The following is a 5,237-nucleotide window of genomic DNA, read 5'->3' as shown; positions in this document are numbered from 1 at the left end:
AGATATATAAGATAATTAATTTTATTTTTATTTGATAAGGCAACAGAAAATAAGAAAATGGCTAGAATCATAGAACTCCAAGACAAACAAGAAAGCAGACAGATATGAAAATGAAACAAATCATATCACTGTCTGGTTATTCTATGTGAAACCAGTGATGATCGCATTCTAGAACACAACATCTTTATCAAGAATTGTACCAAATAAACCCAATGAACATACTTGCATTGACTTCAAATTCGACACAAGTCCAAAACACAAATACACATGCCAAAACTAAATATCTTTATTCAATGATCACCAAATCCATAAACTTCAATCTTCTACAGATTCGACACAAACAAAAAACTTCTGTGTTTTACAAATTCGACACAAATCCATAAACTTACATCTTCTTTGATGGTCGAGCTACCTTTACTTATCATCATCATGTCCCTGAAAAATATAAAAGAATAGTTGAAAAATCAATTTGTAACTACTAAGTTTACTTTTCAACAGGAAAATAAAATTGTTTACCTTCAAGTACTCAAGTAGTTTTTGACTTGATCATTATAAAGAACTCAAGTGGTTTTTAACTTGATCAATTTAAGATGTGGCATTGAATAACATAACTCCAAAAAATGCAGCAATTAAAATCTTGATTCGTTCCAGCATATTAAATTTCGGAAGCCATGTTTTGATTTGGTAATTGCCTACCATAGATAAACCCATGGTTCGCCGGAACGGCCGAGTTGCGACGGGAACGGCCGTTCCGGAACGGGAACGGCCTTTGCTGTTCCAAAGTTCCGGGGTGGGTAGATTGATGGTGTGTAGCGGCGTTTCGTATACCGAAAACGGCGATATAACGGTGGAAAACGGAGATGTAAAGGTGGAACGGAACCGGAACGCAATTCGCGACGGTTCAATCTATGTATGTGGCGACGGTTTTATTTAACCGTCGCTACTTTAGAGACGGTTTGAATTAAAAAAAAAAATTATAGGTTCACGGATTCATTTAATCCGTGACCCATCCGCTTATAAAGTGCGTCCGTCTCTCCTTCGGAAATTGCTCATTTCCGCAACATTAGAAAGCAAAGCAACTCGGTTGATATGAGATGGTGAATCTTGAGTCTTCTTCCCGCTGTATCTATCAATGAAAGACTAATAAAGAAGAGACCGCAAGTCAACTATTTCTATTGAGAAATTTTCATTACAAAGTGTGAAAAAAACTAAGTTAATTATAACATTTTTATATTTTAATTGATGTTAAATAATTTGTAACATCACTTTATATAAGATTTGATGGTTATTATTAGTCCATCACTCTAAATTGATTCAAATTTGTGCGAACTTATATATATTCAATCGAAAATATTTGAATGTTTTGATTAATTAAATACAAATAACTTTTAATAGTATATTTAATTTTTGATATGATTGGAAATATTTTAAATATAATGACGATATAAATTGTGTTAATAAATTGTTAATAAAATTTTAAAAATATTTACATTTCTTATTTACATCAAATATTCTATTTAAATGATATTTATTTTAATTTTTTTATTTCTAAATATTTTCCAAAAAATTTAAATTTTTATATATTTATAATATTTTTTTTAAATACTTGTTCGGCGACCGTTCCGCGAAATTTCATTGTAACTGGAACGGTAGCATTCGTTCCGATCTCCGCGACCGCGACAGCGAACCATGGATAAAACAATGTAAGACCTTGTTGGAACCTATCATTAACAGCTGAAACAACTGGAAACCATGAATCAACCTTAATTGCAAGAAAAATCAACGAACCAAGACCACGTATAGAAAGCAAAACTCTGGCGATTTCCTGACCGAGATGGTATTCAACAAAACGTTAGTGAACCAAGAAAGCTGCATAAAATTATGCATTTGACTTCAAAAAGGCGAGATAAATCACTGGTGATACGCCCATTAGAGCTGGGTCATGGATGACCCAATATATTAAATGGATATCCCAAAATCAGGGTCAATCCGCAGGATGAATCTTCTGAAGCCGGGCAGGTGGATGCCCGGGACATCTTCTCACCGGGCTACCAGAAATCCGGGCTCTCATACAAGCTCCCGGATGATTTTTATCCGGGCTAACTCGATAACAGTGTCGCACTCGAGTGTTTGAGTAGATAAGATCTTGTCTCGAGAGTCGTTTCTGACAAAATCCTACTGATGTGACACAATGGAAAAGTAGAGCAGCATGACAGGAAGTCAACATCTAAGATTACAAATGGCAAGTAGCCACAGAAATCAAGGCACTCGTTACCTTTTTTCCTATAAATACCTGGTTCTTCTTGCATTGATGATTATGAAACCACATATATTTACACCAGTAGCATTTATTACACTGGTTATCTTCATCCTTCAGCTGCTGAGTTAAAGCATCAGAGTGACCACATCGGACATCCCTCCGGCGCCCATTCACGAGTTGATCTTCTTGTTTGTAGGTCACGATTGAAGCCATATTCCTTGCTCGTTTTCCTAACGAAAAACTCTTATCATATTCGGTGGATTGATGCGACTCCGCTTACCCAATTAACCCGGATCGCATCAATCACTGATAAACAAAACCACGTAAAGAATCAAATCAAAAGCTTCGAGGTCCAAATTATACAAAACCAAAAATCACTTAAAATCAAACCCAAATTTTACTCATCCATGATGTCAAAAGTAGTCCCACAAATTCAATTCAAACAGTAAGGGCATCTCCAACCCAACTCCAAAATGGAGTATTCCTTCATTATAGAGAATGGATTCTCCTCCAACCCATCTTTATTTGTCTACTCCATTTTAGAGGAAGGAATAGTAATCCTCTAAAATTAATGGAGGACAACTATTCAAATAGATGATGGGGTGAAAGATACAAATAATTAGAGAATTGTCATTTTGAAAATTGCAATATAACTCTTGTAGTTTTATCAAATTTTTTGACCAATTTTTTAATAATTTCAAATTTTTTTAATTATTTTTAATGTTAAATAATTTTTTGTCCACTTTTTTAATTTCGAATTTTTTAAATGTTTTTAATTTTAAATAATTTTTTTGTCCATTTTATATTTTATATTTTGAATTATATAATTCTGAAAAATTTATTTTAATTGTTTTATTTTTTTGCATGAATTAATTATAATTTAAAATTTATAATAGTAACGAAATAGAATTAATGAACAATGTAATAACAAAAAAAATACATAACATAATTTACCACAAACATTTATTATCGATTTAATTTAACTTGATAAACATGCGATATTTGTAGACATAATAAAGTAGACAATAAAGAAACAAACACAACAATAAAGATAAACATATCACCAAAAATTAAAAAAACACACACACACAACAATAAAGATAAACACATTCTTAGTTCATTGCAATCATGAGAGAACACTAGTATGGTGGAAGGTCGGACTCGGATGGTGAAGTTCCTCCGAAGAACTGTCCAAACGGTGTAGAAGTTCCGTCGGAGCCATCCCCGTCTCCATTCTTTTCTGCCAAATTTTTTGTTGTTCTTTGATCAAGTATGCACGGACTGATTCATCAACGCACATAGGGTTCATCCTTAGTATTTTGTTTTCTTCTTTAAAAGCCATTATCGCATTCCTTTGTTTCTCAACATCGATTTACCTAAGCATTCTCCATAACAGCCACCATTTTCTCAGTACATTTGGCCATGGTGGAAATGTCCTTCAAGTGTTCTTCAGTAGCTTTTCTTTTGGCTTTATCCTTTTTTATGCCAATTGGACTCTGAGAACTCCCTCCTGATGGATTATCTTCATCCAGGTTTATGGCAAACCTAGATAGCCCTCCAGAATCAGGTGTTGGTGATTCTGTGTTGGGAGAATAGTCAGATTGGGATGAGTCGATATTCCCGCGGTTTGGTATGAAATTCGGTAAAATAGCGTTTGATGATCTAAACTTCTCTTGGTCCTTAAGCAAAGACCATACATGATCCAACCGCCAAGTCGACCCAGCTGATTGCTTAAATAAGGCTTTTGCTTGATCCAACTATAAAAAAGGTATGAATTGTATCTTAGTCACATAAAGTAAAAAAATATAGTTTCACAGAAATATGATAAAAAAAATTAATTATTCACAATGTCATTCTCAGAAGCACCACTTGGACGGCTAAGTTCCACCTGGCTAACACATGAACTAAAGTTTTGGACAATCTTGTTTATGTTGAACCAGCGACATTGGAGGGCCTTAGTAGTTCGAGGCTCTGTTGAGTTACCAGCGAGTTGTTCGTTGTATGTAGCTACCACTCGTGACCATAACCTATCGTGTGATTGGTTTATACAAATTATTGGATTTTGGGAGACATCAAGATAAGCCATCACGAGTAGTTTGTCCTCCTCGATTGAGAAGGCAGCACCACGTTTAGATGAAGTCATTTGATTGTAAATAATTATTGAATTTGTAGGAGTGGTCTCAATGCTTCGTATGATGCTTCAATTTATAGCCAAAACATTTTGATAAGAAATCTGGATCAACGGTCTCAATTAAAATTAAATCTGATCTAGTAGAAATTTAAACTATTTAGATTGATTTGTTTGGGAATACGAAATTTGATCTAAAGGTATGTATTGAAAGAACTTTATTTTAAATGTACAATGCATCTCTGACATATTATAGAGTTTCTTTATTAGTGGGTGAAAACTCGTGCCAGATGACTTTTCTTTGCTAACAAATACACAACCCGTGACAACTGCAAAAAATATAGACAATAGTTGACAGATGAGTTATCTCTGATTGTGACTAGACAACACGTGATAGATGACTGCAACTAGACAACCCATCACATGGCTTTTATTTGAAATGCACAACCCGTGACAACTAGTATATAGACAAGAGTGGGCTATTGAGTTGTCTCTGAATGTGACTAGACACCACGTGACAGCTGACTGCAACTAGACAACTCCTCAGTTGACTTTTAGTGAAAATGCATAGCCCGTGACAACATGCATTATATAAATTAGACAACCCCCCTTGTCAGTTGGCTTTATTGAAATACACAACCCGTGACAAAAAAAAATGAGTTGGCTTTTATTCCATATAATATTAAAAATAGATTAAAATATCTAACATAACTAAACTAATAAGTGTCACCACTTATTTAAAGACCAGCGACTCTTGATAATTTACTCAACTTGCTCAAAAATGAATTTTCATGAAGGAGGTCCTTCAAGTTTTTCTTTCTATGCGAAGATCAACCTAGTGCCAACATA

The 5,237-nt window shown here is 34.3% G+C and overlaps 1 long non-coding RNA gene across 1 annotated transcript; it reads right to left on the bottom strand.

Moving 5' to 3' along the window:
- Positions 1–204: 204 nt before the first annotated feature.
- Positions 205–1,911, bottom strand: LOC142539047 (uncharacterized). The gene is made up of 2 exons (XR_012818791.1): positions 1,763–1,911; positions 205–435 (listed from the first exon to the last, which is right to left on the bottom strand). It is a non-coding gene; the product is annotated as an uncharacterized LOC142539047 (long non-coding RNA).
- Positions 1,912–5,237: the final 3,326 nt, after the last annotated feature.

This window comes from Primulina tabacum, chromosome 3 (genome assembly GCF_025594145.1).
Source record: "Primulina tabacum isolate GXHZ01 chromosome 3, ASM2559414v2, whole genome shotgun sequence".
In the NCBI taxonomy this organism is placed as follows: domain Eukaryota; kingdom Viridiplantae; phylum Streptophyta; class Magnoliopsida; order Lamiales; family Gesneriaceae; genus Primulina; species Primulina tabacum.
This window is presented reverse-complemented; position numbering and strand designations above follow the sequence as displayed.